Source organism: Amblyomma americanum, chromosome 4 (assembly GCF_052857255.1).
Source record: "Amblyomma americanum isolate KBUSLIRL-KWMA chromosome 4, ASM5285725v1, whole genome shotgun sequence".
Lineage (NCBI taxonomy): Eukaryota > Metazoa > Arthropoda > Arachnida > Ixodida > Ixodidae > Amblyomma > Amblyomma americanum.
The window spans coordinates 130,237,974-130,253,024 of record NC_135500.1 but is presented as its reverse complement, the minus strand read 5'-3'; positions in this window follow the sequence as shown (position 1 = coordinate 130,253,024).

The following is a 15,051-nucleotide window of genomic DNA, read 5'->3' as shown; positions in this document are numbered from 1 at the left end:
TATGCTATCGCCGCAGCAGATCACGCCTCGTGTTAAACTGAAACACACTGGAAGGAAGGAAGGAAGGAAGGAAGGAAGGAAGGAAGGAAGGAAGGAAGGAAGGAAGGAAGGAAGGAAGGAAGGAAGGAAGGAAGGAAGGAAGGAAGGAAGGAAGGAAGGAAGGAAGGAAGGAAGGAAGGAAGGAAGGAAGGAAGGAAGGAAGGAAGGGAGTAAGGAAGGAAGGAAGGAAGGAAGGAAGGAAGGAAGGAAGGAAGGAAGGAAGGAAGGAAGGAAGGAAGGAAGGAAGGAAGGAAGGAAGGAAGGAAGGAAGGAAGGAAGGAAGGAAGGAAGGCAGGCAGGCAGGCAGGCAGGCCTCAGACATTGCTGGCACATATCCACTACGGCAGGCAGGCAGGCCTCAGACATTGCTGGCACATATCCACTACGGGGGAGCGGCGAAGACACAGGCGGTTAATTGCTGGATACAGGAAAGTTTTGATTGGAAAAGGAATGGTAACAGTATGTAGTCTGATAGATTGGAAGACGGAAGGAGAGGGGTCCTGTTAACTTGGAGATCGAAGACGGGACAATGGCTTAATGTGCATAATAGTATACAATGCCTGTAATGTTTCAATGTCGTACTGACTGAGAGCGGGGAAAAGGAATTAGAATGGGAGTCGCTACGTTTCTTGAAGAAAATTTTGCACACTGTCGTGCTGTGCATTGCACATCGTTGCCTTCATCAACTTTCATCTGCGGCGCGGAAAGATCAGATGAGGTTAACATCGCTCACAGCTTAACCTGAGTCTAATATTCTCGCCAGACGTGGTGACGACCCAACACAGAAAAACCGTGAGCCAACCTGGCTAAACACATGCTTTCACGCGTCTACTCGGTTTAACTGCGTTAAAGCCTTACCATCTTCTTTTTTTTTTGCTCACTGTTTCTTTAAATTCAGCGCGGACTAGAGCGGCTGGAATTCTGTTTTTAGAGGACCGCCGAGCGCGCTTGTTGCAGTCACCGCTGCGAATTGTTCGATCCTGTACGGGCGCAAGTCAGCCCAGTGAACAGTTCGTTTCACTGCAACGTCCTTCTGCTCGCCTGTTTTTCACGACATTGTCACTACCGCGTGAAAATGCCAACAGTCGCACTAGAGCAGACGTCGCCTAAAAGCGCGATCATGTATCACGATGCGACTTCCGCCGGCGTGTTGTTTGGGGGAATATAGTAGCGGTCAGCAAAAATAGCTTTGAAGTCTTTGTTGATTGTCACTGATTCACGGACTGGTCTTGCATGCTTATGGGCGAGTGACCTGCCTGGCTGCTTTGCGCTCTGAAACATTGTCAGTCGAGATCAGCGCTCCACCATGCGTTATGAAGCCGTTGTGAAGCCAAGCCGTTGTAAACAAGTCATTGCAAGGATCTTCGAAATCGCCAATTTAAATTTGCGGCATTACCTAACGAAAAGTAGGAGAATTTTGTAGGAACGGTTAAGAGCACAGTTAGGAACGCTCGTTTCCTGTGGCAGAATGAATTAGCGCTGCCTTTTTGAACGTTTTTAGAAGTGAACATATTTACGTCTTTTTAGAGGCCCAAAAATATTCAAAAAAAATGTTTAATATTTGCCCTGGAGTCAGGCTACCTTCTGAATTGCGTTCCGAGATGCTTTGGAGCCAACATCTTGCCGCTTGTGGGTCCTTCTACGCGTCCTCAGGTTAAGTTTGCCTACGAGATATGATTTGATAATACGCGACCGGGGTACGGTTGACCGTCAGCACCAGGTCTCGAATACAATGGCATCCACAGTAGAGGCGATAGCTCTGCCGCGAGGTCATCGCTATTAAATATACAAACGTATCACTATAACTCGAACAAAAAATGCATTCACCTTTCGTTTGCGTCATATTTTACTACTTGGAGTTCTAGCGGGTGACCAGAGCTCTTATTTCTCCAGCAAAGGAAAAAAACGGGCCCCGGTTCACTTCCACTCAGCTTAGTGCACGTTCTAGGATAGCGAAACTTCGTAATCTAAATATCAAGCGAAGTTTTTATTTTTTTCTGTCACTTCGCTAACTCACTTTGTATTTTCGTTGCACAGCTTGCCGATTTCATACAGTTTACTAACTACAGAGCTCTTCAGTTTGACCTTCGGAGGTCTCGAGTTCGAGCTAGAGGTTTCCCATAACCAATATTCTGAAAGAGAAAAACAAGTTATTCTCTAGCATCCACTGCTTTTTAAGGAATCGCCCACGCTCCATTCATTGCTACTGCATCATGTTATGTTATGGCAGCTTCTCGCATACAGCAAAAAAGAGACCGATAAACGTGCCCTTACTGTCCCTTAACTGTTTTGATAAAGATATACGATCACGTTAATAAAAACAGCGTTAATAAATATCGAGTGCCGCCGCACATGCATTTTGTGGTAGATGTTGCATGCTTCCAGAACACAATAATGTTATATGCTGTTTTCAAGACCCCTAACCCCGTCACTCTGATGAACCAGAGGAAGGCTATGCAAAAACATAAACAAAGTCAACTAGCACAACAAATAACTAATAATAAAAAGCCAAGGAGACAGGATATTAGGACTTCACAGAGAATGCAGACTTATAATGTTCAGCACTGCTAGCATAAACACGTTATCAACCAAATCTGTCGAGAAACCGCCATAGCACACTCACCCGTCTTTGCTATAGTAAGCAATTAATCGAACAGTCCTGTTTGTTAAAGCAATTAATCGCGGCACGCTCAGCCGCCTTTGTTATAGTAATCAATTAATCGAACAGTCCTGTTTGTCAGAGCAACTATTGGCAGCACACTCACCAGTCTTTGCTATGGTAAGCAATTAATCAAACAGTCCTGTTTGTCAGAGCAACTATTGGCAGCACGCTCACCAGTCCTTGCTATGGTAAGCAATTAACCGAACAGTCCTGTTTGTTGAAGCAACTAATGGCGGCACACTCAGCCGGCATTGCTATGGTAAGCAATTAATCGAACAGTCCTGTCTGTCAGAGCAACTAATGACAGCACACTCACCAGTCTTTGCTATGGTAAGCAATTAATCGAACAGTCCTGTTTGTTGAAGCAACTAATGGCGGCACACTCAGCCGGCATTGCTATGGTAAGCAATTAATCGAACAGTCCTGTTTGTCAGAGCAACTATTGGCAGCACACTCACCAGTCCTTGCTATGGTAAGCAATTAATCGAACAGTCCTGTTTGTTAAAACTAGTAATGGCAGCACACTCACCCATCCTTGCTATAGTAAGCAATTAATTGAGCAGTCCTATTTGTTAAAGCAACCAATGGCAGCACACTCACCCGTCTTCTCTATAGTAAGCAATTATTCGAACAGTCCTGTTTCTTAAAGCAACTAATGGCAACACACTCAGCCGACTTTGCTATAGTGAGCAATTATTCGAACAGTCCTGTTTGTCAAACCAAGTAACGGCAGCACACTCAGCCGGCTTTCCTATAGTAAGCAATTAATCGAACAGTCCAGTTTGTTAAAGCAACTAATGGCAGCACACTCACCCGTCTTTGCTATAGCAAGCAATTAATCGAACAGTCCTGTTTTTCAGAACAATTCATCTCTCGCACAGCATCAAGGCTCAGTAAACTAAGCAGGGCTCCGCCGCAGTTAAATGTCAGCTTGAGCGCCAATCTCCGCATAAAATAGCATTTTGAGGAGAGTTCATGACCTTTCCTTGCAGCGAATATCTTTCACAGCTGTTCTGTGCATGCTTTCAGTTTCAAAGAAATATTGTAGCAGACACGCCTCGGCTTATGGAGCGCTTCGACTGACTACAATAGCAGCGTAGCTGTAGTGGCGCCTTTAAAAACAGATTTTAAATTCATAATTTCTGTTTGTCTGCGGGGCTGCCGCGCGAAAGCTAGAGAAAGAAGGCGGTTGGCAGAATAAGAGACATCACCGAGGGCATATGATGCGAGAACCGCAGTAATGGACTGCCGGTAGAGAAAGTCGCGGCACGAAAGCATCGGAAGAGGACAGTGGGAAGTTTATTCGCCACTGGGAATTTTATGAAAGTACGCGATGAAAATTCCCAAAACAAAGATTGAAACCTCTTGATGCCGGCGTAAACGTTACCGGCAGCAACTTTCTTTTATTTTGCTAATAAGCACTTTTAGTTGGTGAAAGAATTTTAATCTGCGATTGCGTTTCTCTTTTTCTTGCAAACTCCGTTCGAACTTGATTCTTAACTGCGTAGCCGATCGCCATCCGGAGTTATGTGTTATGTTTGTGAAAGCATAACAACAACCATTAATGCAACGACAGGAGCGGAGCGAGTAGCTTGATTAATTATCGGTGTAGCCACATAAAATTTCGAGACAGACGTCTGCGTAAGATGCCTTCTTTTAGGAAAGAGAAGGAGGGGCAAGCCTGCAGATGTATTAAAAAATTGACTTTTTAAATCGCTTTCCGTATTCGTCTTGGGTATAGAGTCACCTAAACGTTGGGGCTATGTGGCGCTACAGCCCTCCGAGAACTCTATTGGCAGTGCACAGTCCCCGCTCTGTATTCAGCCCAGCCAGCAAAGTAAAATATCTTCCATAAACGTGTGTGAAACGCGCCACCTCGATTCCCCAAGCCGTCGAGCTTGAACTGTATGTGCGAAATACATTGAAGAAGCAAGATACTAAACCGCAGACCGTACTCAATTAGGCACGGCAGGCTCCGGCTTTCCTGTAACAAATGCATAAACCGAGAAATTGTTTAGCGCCTGCATCTAAATATTGTCTTATTTTTCTAGACAGCCTCATTTACTTCCTGTTCCGCTTAAAGTTTTGAACGAGTAGTTTAGCAAGACGTCATGCAGTCAGAAGCAAGAAACCAACATGCGCTAGCAGCACGTCGGGCCAGCTTCGAAACTTTCATAGCCGAGAAACAGCGCACTTTCTGCGAAACCCTGTCTGTCTGGTTCCGTCTCCACGTTCCTCTGTGAAGGACTCCCGAAAATATTAAAGAAGTGGGCAGCAGAGATGTCCGACAACGCGAGGGGGGGGGGGGGGGGGCAGCGGTAGGATCGACGATGTAATTGCAGTCAAGCATCGGTATAGCGCCGACAAGGCTGCCAAGGGCAACCGCTTTGTACCCATACTGGCAAACAGCAGGACTCTGGCCTCTGCGAATACTAGCAGCGGATCGCAGAAGAGCACTAGGACATTGCACAGTAGAACCGATAGCGAAACCAAGGCAGCGCCGTACATGACAGACAGGTCCAAAACTTGGCGGTGGTTTAGCTTTGGTTAAACCTGGAGTGACGCGATAGCTGCAGCTGGCCGAGTGGAACTTGGTCACGTGACCAACCACGTGACGAACCACGTGATCAGGCACGGCGCCGCGCCGCCGGCAGCTGCTCGGCCCCTCGTGACCAACCACGTGACAGCGTGGCAGCGCAGCCACAGGGTGGCGGTGCGCCGCCACGCTGAAGGCTCGAAATGCTACCGTAATGTAGCTATCGCAACAAAACCAACATTGCGTGGAAGAGCTTTTGTATCTCACTAATTAGCGCGTATCTAGTTCACTCCATAATTGCCGCATTACTAAGCTTGAAATTAGGTGAACCCCACGCATATATCCCCCCTCCTTGTACTTCAGCCATATCAACATGCCTACCGTTGATGCCCGCAAGGCCTTCGACGGTGTGTGCCACGACCACATCCATTCCCAACTCGCCTCCCTGGCCTGTGGCTCCCGCATGTACTCTTATAGCCGCTCGTTCCGTTCTAACCGAGTGGCTCGCTTTCTAGTATACAACCGTCTGTATGACCCCTACCACCTCACCCGTGGCACTACTCAAGGTTCTGTTCTCTCCCCTACCCTTTTCAATCACGCTATATGGCCCCTCGCCTCCCAACTATCCAAAATCTCCGACCTATACCCCATGTTTTACGCCGACGACATCATTATCTGGTGTCCGTCTGGCTCTCCTGGTCGCGTGCAGGACACCCTGTAAAGTGGCTTAGATCTAATCGACTCCTTTCTCACCACTGCCGGCCTCTACCTTGCTCCGGAGCAATCCGAGTGTGTCCTTTTCAACCACTCCTCATACCGGCGCTCGCACAACCATTTCGTCTCTCTCCAGCTTTCTGGCTGTCCCATTCCTGTCGTCACGCAGTGCAAAGTTCTTGACTTCCCTTTGCGTGCAAGCCCTCCACCACGCTGTCAGCACCTGCCACTCTGTAACTCACCTTCTGCGAACGCGTGGTCACACGGAGCTTGGTTCTCCACGAGGCTCATGCGTGCCGAGTTGCCCACGCGCTCGCCCTCAACAACGTCTTGTACTTTGTACCCTACTTTTCCTTCACTCAGGCCCAACTTAACGTTCTCAAGACTGCTCCTGTGGGCCTCTACAAGGAAGCTCCCAACCTCCTTATCCCTACCTCTACCGCTAAGCTCTTTACCACAGGCCTCTTCCATCCTCTCCGTTCTCATCTCACTCTACACCATGATTCGCAGCTAGTTCGGCTTTCGCTTACCCGTCAGAGTCAGTGGTTATTGGTGCAGGCGGATATATCTCCCATTCGCATCTCCACCTTTACCTCTCCTATTCCCGCCCCGGCTCCCAATCTTCGTATCCTACACCTCGCGACCAACATGTCCCCCGTCCTGTACGCCAGCCGTCGTCATGTGGCCGAGCAGCACCATTCCCCTCTCTTTGATACACAGGGTGTGGCCAAAACGGACGCCTCTTTCGTGGCTCCTCGAGGTTCCTACCGCAGAGTAGCAAGGGCTCGGGTCCTCCACAAACAGTATGACGAGAGCCATGAGGTGGTCTACGTAGACGCAGCGGAATATACGTCAGGCTCCCGTATGTCCCTGAAGTAGCCGACAGTCAAGCAACACTTCGGACCTCCAACTCAATTATCACCAATTCTACCACAGAAGCAGAAGAGGCAGCCATCGCGCTTGCTCTCATTTCTACATCTGCCACAAAAAATATCTCTGATTCCAAATCCTCCATTCTCAACTATGCCAATGGCTTCATATCCCGCACCGCTGCTTGTTTACTACAGTTCTGGCAGCCCCGGCGCCCCATAACCCTCATATGGACGCCAGCACATACCGGCCTCCCTCATTCCTTCCATTCCTTAGCCCGAGGTCTCACATTCCAAGCAGGGGGATGCACATGGAGGCGTACGGCACCTATGATGATCACAGCGAGACCATGCACGCTCAGATTTCAGTTGGAAAGACTGAAGAGAACGCTTGCTGGTAGAGCACCACTGTTAGAACTGAGGTATCCGGCAGAAGACGGGGGCGAAGGCAAGGTAGACATTGACGGCAAAACGAGGAACACTTTCGTGGTAAAACCGATGCCCAGAAACATGGACCCAATGAACCATAGGGGAAGAAGAGTGGCGAGATCGTCTGAGTAAGGTTTCTCGAAAAAACCTGGTTCTATACGTGGACGCGCCCATGTACAGAACGGAGGAAGACATGAGGGCGGTAGCAGTAGTGAACGTCACAAGACAATCACAGGTGCGGCAGTACGCACAAGGACCACACAGCTAGCATAAGAGGTCGCTATAGCCCTGGCCCTGAGGAAGTCCAACCGTTGGGGACTGAGCTACTGGATATTGACGGATTCTCAGGCTGCGACAAGGGCCTAGAGAGACAGAAGGATCGGCCGCAATGCCGCGAGGATCCTCTCCGAAAAAAGACACACACAGGACTAACACAAACATTCTTCACAGCATCATTTAGGTCCTCGACACTGTGGGGGTGAGGCAGATGTCACGGTAGAAACCCTTTTTTCAGGGGTTTACGAACCGAAGGGCGAGTTTTCCGGTCAAACCACTCAGCACCTTATGAGGAGGCCATGAAGACGTTGTTGAGAGCGCGTAAAAAGAACACGCCTCCTCCGGCGGAAAACCTCAATATAGAGCAGGCCGCTTCGCTCAGACAATTGCAAATACACATACAAGCTAACTCATGTACTATAAAATGTAGCCAACAGGGCTTTGATTTGGCAGTGGAATTTCGTAGAGTGAGTGAGTGAAAACTTTATTGGATCTTTCAAGGGTTTCGCGGCTATGTGGTCTCCATCGTCTTCTCTGGCGCTGGCGACTTGAGGCTTCTCGTCAGCAAGGGTGGGCCCCTATTCCAAGGCTCCACTGAGTCGTGCTGCATCATTCGCGTGCTTCACTAAGGCCCTTTGGGTCGTGAGCTCGCCGCTGGTGAGCCGACTCTCCCATTGATCCGCACTCGGGTGTTCGTGGTGTGGTAAAGTGTAGGTGTGGCATCTCACCAAGGGCAGGTGGCTCTGTATTGTGTCTGGAACATCTTATTAAGTATGTGTAGGTTAGGAAAGGAGTTGGTCTGTAATCTGCGCCAGCCGGTCGCTTCCTCCTTTGTTAGGGCTTTGTGTGGTGGTGGATATCTAATTCTAGCTCCCCTATGCAAGTTCAAGGTCTCTGCGTATCCCCCCTCGCAAGCCTGTAGGCGGAGCTCCGGAGCATTTGACGGTCCTGCTCGGAATGCGTTACCTCGAGCTAGGCTGTCTGCCCTTTCGTTCCCCCCTATGCCCGCGTGGCCCGGGATCCAGATTAGGTTATGCCTGGGTTTCTCCTCTGCGGAGGTTACCCCGCTGAGTATTCTAAGGGCTGTTCTGCTGATCCTGCCCCTCGTGTAGTTCCTGCACGTCTCCTTCGAGTCCGTCAGTATGTTGAGAGATCGGCCCGTTCTGTAGCCTTCTGCTGCCGCCAGTGCAACGGCAATCTCTTCGGCCTCCGCTGTGCCGGCGACCTTTGCCGTGGCACACGTGATCATGTTTCCTTCCTTGCTTACCACTAACGTCGCGGCTACGCGTTCTCTCTCGCGCGGATATACGGCAGCGTCCGTGTATACGGTGTTGTCATACTGGGCTAGCGTTCTTTCTACATACTCGGCCCTCACTTTTCGTCTGTTTTCGTGAAGATTGCGGTCCATGTTTTTCGGCAATGGTCCCACGTTAATGGTTTTCCTAAGGTGGTCCGGTACGTCTGCGTATCTGTCTACTAGTCCGCTCGAAGTCCCGACCCAACCTTCTCAGGAGCGCTCGTCCCGTAGGGGTGCCTCTGAGTCTCGTGGTTTGCGTTCCCAGCAGAGCTTCTGCAAGCTCGCTAAAGGTGTTGCTGATGCCTAGCTGGAGCAACTTTTCGTTCGACGTGTTCTTGGGTAGGTGCAGAGCAGTCTTGTACGCCTTCCTGAGAATGGTGTCGGCTTGCTCTCTTTCCGCCTTGGTCGTCGCGTGGTACGGCAGGGAGTACGTGACTCGGCTGACAATTAGGCCGTTGACTAGCTTGAGTGTGTCTTCTTCCTTCATTCCGTATCTCTTTTGGGAGACTGTTGATCATACGGCCCACCTGCTCTGCCGCCTTGATGGTGTATTTTTACGCTGCAGCCAGTTCTTTGAAACTTCATTAAGCTGAAATCGGACTTCGTACCGGGATACAAGGCTTATTAGAACTTGGGAATTCAAAGCCTTACTAGGTAGGTATAATTTCTACATGTTTACTCTACACTCTGATCATCCGACAGACTCGGGGCTCATAATGAACATGCTAACAGTGGTACTCGTTGGACCGTTGGACCGGCGGCTACCCGTACGGCCCGACCAGTGCTTCCTTGCTAGCGCACTATGCAGGGTGTTTAACCTAAATCTTCACGTAATTTTTAAAAATAGGCTTTTTTAGTTAGAATGGCGCTTTTTTCGGCATAGCACTGTCAGCGATGTAGTACATCGCGGCGACGTTCTCTAGAAGGTGTTCGGCTCCGCGCCTTTCTTGTTCGCCTCATGTTCCTCCAGACTGCAGAAAGTACGTCTTCCCCGGTAACCTTCACCCTAAGGACTGTCGCTCTAAAACGGGAATTCATAACTGGCTGCACAGAAAAAAAATTAATGCGGATTAGCTCAGCTAATCCAAGACATACAAAGCGAAAGATGTCGGCGTTCACTGTGTTCAATGGCGTTGACGCTGACAATGTTCTAGACGGCGATGGCTTTGAGGAAAGGAAGGGCGCATAACTGGCTCCCTGGATATGCGGACGCCTCATTCGTGCTTTGATACATGTGACGGGGGTGAGAGAGAGAGAGAAATGTGGCTTGAATGTATTAGCGCTGACAGCGTTGTGAGTGACGCGGCACTGCAGCAATAGCTATAGGCCGCAGCGTTCATTTGCTGATCAATCTCTAACGATCAACCATTAACTGCATGCCACCTCCCAGGGTGAAAGGGAGGGGCGCGCTGCCTATCCAGTGTGCGGAACGCAATCAAAGCAGGCTTTTGCAGTTGGGCACAACCGCCACGTACATGAAAGCGAGATAGAGGTCTCCACTGATCCACGGAGCCGGTTGTGCGCCTTTCCTTTCGCGAAAATGAACGGTTTGCAAAGTTGTCAACGCCAATGAACTCTATGAACGCCGTCGGCTCACTTGTATTGTTTCGTTTTTGTGGAAAGGAAATAGCACAGTAACCGTCTCACATATCTCGGTGGAAACCCGAACCGCGCCGTAAAGGAAAAGATAAAGGAGGGAGGGAAAGAAGAAAGAGAAAACTGAAAATTGAAAGTTGCATTTTGAGGAAAAGCGCGGCGCTGCGCAGCGGCGGGACACCTGTGGCTCGGTGCTACTAGTGGCGCATGCGCAGTAGTGACTAGGGAGCGAGAGAGAGATATATATATATCCGCGGCGAGGCGCACGTTGTGACGTCATGTGCCTCCTCGAGGCACCGCCATGGCTAAATAACAAATTCGCGGCCAGTAAAGACCTGCCACTGTGGCTCAGTAGTTAGAGCGCTCGGCTACTGATCCGGAGTTCCCGGTTTGAACCCGACCGCGGCGGCTGCGTTTTTATGGAGGCAAAACGCTAAGGCGCCGCGTCTTGTGCGATGTCAGTGCATGTTAAAGATCCCAGGCGGTCGAAATTATTCCGGAGCCCTCCACTACAGCACCTCTTCCTTTCTTGTTGAGTTGAGGTGTTGAATGCTACAGGTGGAGTTAGCCTTGCTTATTCTGCCGGCAATTGCTCCAACCGTAGAGTCCCTTCAATGTTAATAATGTCCTCAAGCCTGTCGCATCTACCCCGCTATGCACACAGTCTCTTATAATAGCACACATTCCTTCCCCACAGTCACCATCTATGCACACAATCACTTCACACAGTCCCCATCACAGTGCACTCCAGATGTCACCATCTACGCACATATTCAGTCATAGTAGAACATAGGTCATTGTAGTGCCACAATCCATACACACATTCCCTCACAGTATAACGTAGTCCACTCCAGAATACCCCGTCTACGCACACATTCAATCACAGTAGGCCAGAGTCCGTTGCTGCTGTCGCCATTTAGAAACAAGATCCGTGTCCAGCAGAAATGTTAAAAGAAGGTGTGCAGCCTCCCTTCTGCACGTCTGGTTCCCACTCGGGTAGACAATGTCCAGAACTGTACGGTGAAGGGTTCCTGTCCTTTTGAAGGAAGCGAACATCTCAGACATTTCCGCGTTGTACTCTGGGCAGTACATAATATAATGTTCGATATCCCCGCACACACCACGTAAAGAACATAGCGGAGACGATGCCATGCCCGTCTTATGCATCCAGGCAGGAGTGTGAGCAGAGGCCGGGCGAATTCGATATAGTAGAGTCGCCTGGGATCTTCTCAGTCCCTTGGTCACACATGGCTTGTGGGGCGTACTCCACAGGGTACTGAAATGATCTAGCACCATTTTCCTGTAGAGACTTTTTCCATCTTGAGGTACTTTTTTTGTGGATTCCCTGACAGAGCTTTATGGGCGAGGCTGTCTGCCACCCCATTGCCTCTGACTCCTATGTGAGAGGGCACCCATTGGAAATATAGAGTAAAGCCTCTGCTGTGGGGATTCTGCACCAAGCGTAGAGAGCTTACAAACAAGGCATCAGTAGGCAATCCGCGCTCTAACCTCTGGAGGGCAGATTTTGGATCAGTTAGGATGACATACTGCAGAGGCTATCGTAACAAACAAGGCCTACTGCAGCAATTCATAAACGCACAGCAAAACTCTCCCGACATAATCGCGCTTCAGGAGACAAACACTGTGCCGACGCTCAAGGGATACACGTGCCAAGAAAAAGGACGCACGGCTACCTTAATCAGTAAAAAATTAGTCACCATAGCACACGACGAAATTCCTGATACGCGAATAGAGCGCGCCGTGACAGAAATAATCCAAAAAAGCAAAGAGAAAAGTACTTTCATAGTAAATCTATACAGCCTGCCAAGACAAAGAGACGGGGATTTCCAGAAATAATTCACTGGCACCAGCAAATTAGCCAAATACAACACCCTACTAATCGTAGGCGACTTCAACGCCCGCGGCCAGAGCTGGGGTTACAAAAAAGACAATAAGAAGGGAACGCAGGTCAGCTATGCAGCGGAAAGCACAGGCTGCACCCCCCTGACAGACGAAAACCAGCCGACGCGCCTAGAAAATAGCGTTAGCCCCGATACAAGCCCAGACCTGACATACATGAAAGGAGGGAGGCAAGTCGCGTGGGAGAACCTGCTGGAGAACCTGGGTAGCGATCACTACATAAGAACGCAAATGTCAGCACAAAACACCACACGCAAGATAGGAGTAGCCCGTATAAAAGTCTGGAACGCCTTCCGGAAGGAATGCAAGCCAATGGAGGGGGGGGGGGGGATAACCTCCATAGAAGAATAGAGCAAGCCCCTCAAAGATATTCAGCAGCAATACACCCAAGAGGTGAAAAGAACAGAGCAGACACCGGAAGTGGATTCACGGCTCCTCAAGCTATGGGAGGCAAGACGGGGCCTCACTAAAAGGTGGAAGAAGCAGAAGCTAAACAAGAAACTCAAGAAGAAGATAGCAGAGATAACCAAGGAGGCAGAGGAGTACGCGACCCAACTAACAAGGCAGAGCTGGCAGCAATTTATCGACTCCCTAAACGGGACTCTCAGCACTGCGAAAACCTGGCGCATCCTCAAGACCCTGATGGATCCAACAAAGTCCAAATCAGAAAGTAACAAGGCCATCCAAAAACTGGTACACCAATTCGAAGGAACAGATGAGGAACTGTTAGAGAAAGTCCACATAAAGTGCCACGGGCAAGACCAAACCGAGGCGTACACGGGAAGATACCGAGGCAAAGAAAACCCACACCTGGAGAGACCCATCACCAGGAACAAGGTTTTCGCAGCAATCGGGGCATCAACCCGGAACACGGCGCCAGGCGCGGATAAAATCAAGAACGCACTACTCCGCAACCTGAGTGATGAGGCAGTCACGCAGCTGACAGACTTCCTCAATAAACACTGGGAAGCGGACACAGTGCCGGAGGAGTGGAAGCACGCGGAAGTAGTGATGATTCCCAAGCTAGGAAAGAAACTACAAGTTGAAAACCTGCGACCCATATCACTCACTTCGTGCATGGGCAAGTCGTGACAAGGAGGCTACAGTAACATATGTAAGACGAGAACATGTACCCCACAGCATGTTCGGCTTCTGCACTAAACTATCAACCCAAGATGTCCTACTACAAATCAAAGAAGTACTCAGCAACATCCCATACAACGGAGAAAACATATTAATGGCTTTGGATGTAAAAGGAGCGTTTGACAACGTTAGCCATGTGGCCATCCTCACGGGACTGGACAACCTAGACTGGGGACGGCGAATCCACTGCTACGTAAAAGCGTTCCTGTCCAACAGAACAGCCACGGTGGGATTAGGAGACCTGCGCTCCGAAAAGTTCCACACACCTAACAAAGGAACCCCGCAGGGATCCGTTATCTCACCAATCCTATCTAGCATAGCTATGATTGGACTGGCCCAGAAGCTGGAGAAGATCGAAGGCATAAAACACGCCATCTATGCCGACGATATCCCCGTCTGGATCAACCCCGGCTCCCTCAGCCACAAAGAACAACTCCAAGCTGCAGCAAAATGCGTGGACAATTACGTCAAGGCAAGAGGCCTCACCTGCTCGACGGAGAAGTCCGAGCTCCTGAGAGTCAGGCGAGGAAAGCGAAACAAAGAAACCCACAACGTTACCCTGGAGGGTTAACGGATACCAGAGAAGGAAGTCATCAGAATCTTGGGAGTGTGGGTGCAAAGCAACCAGCGATGCACACACACCATCAACCTTCTGAAACAAGCGACCACGCAGGTGCCTCGCATGATCACCCGCGTGTCGCAGAAACGAAGTGGCATGAGGGAGGAAGATACGCTCAGGCTGGTTAGTAGCCTCGAATCAGCCGATCTGTTCTCTTTCACAAGGGTGAAAGAGAACAGATCGACGCCATCATACGCAAAGCATACAAGACGGCGCTACACCTCCCAAACGATACCTCAACGGAGAAGCTGCTGGCCCTCGGGCTACTCAGTATGTTCGAGGAGTTGAAAAAGGCGCAACTGGGATCACAGCTACTCAGGCTCCAGCAGACTGCCACCGGCAGAAAACCCCTTGCCAGACTGGGCTATCAGGAATCAGAGAGGAACAAAGAACGGCGAACCTACCGGATGAGTTCTGCAGCTCTATCAAAGTAGGACCGCTACCAAAAAACATGGACCCAAATATACATACGGCCATGGAGTGTCGAAGCTCGCCGGTACGTCGGATGGTGCGTCGGAAATATGGCCCCTCCGATTCGGTCGTCAAAGGCCATGATTCGCGACACATGGTCATAGGCCGGCACACTCACTCGTGAGTGCACTCATATCGCCTCACACACACTCACACTCACGTATGTGAGTGTTAGTGTCATGGGAGTGCGGGTGGTCATGAGTGTGAGTGAGTGAATGTGACTGGAGATAAATGTGACTGCGAGTGAGTGGATGTTACTTTGAGTGGTCATGAGTGTGAGTGAGTGGATGTGGGTGTGAGTGGAGATAAATGTGACTGCGAGTGAGTGGATGTTACTTTGGGTGGTCATGAGTGTGAGTGAGTGTGAGTGGATGTGAGTGGAGATAAATGTGACTGCGAGTGAGTGGATGTTACTCTGGGTGGCCATGAGTGTGAGTCGTGGTGAGTGGACTTGAGTGATAAGTGGGTTGGAGTTGATGT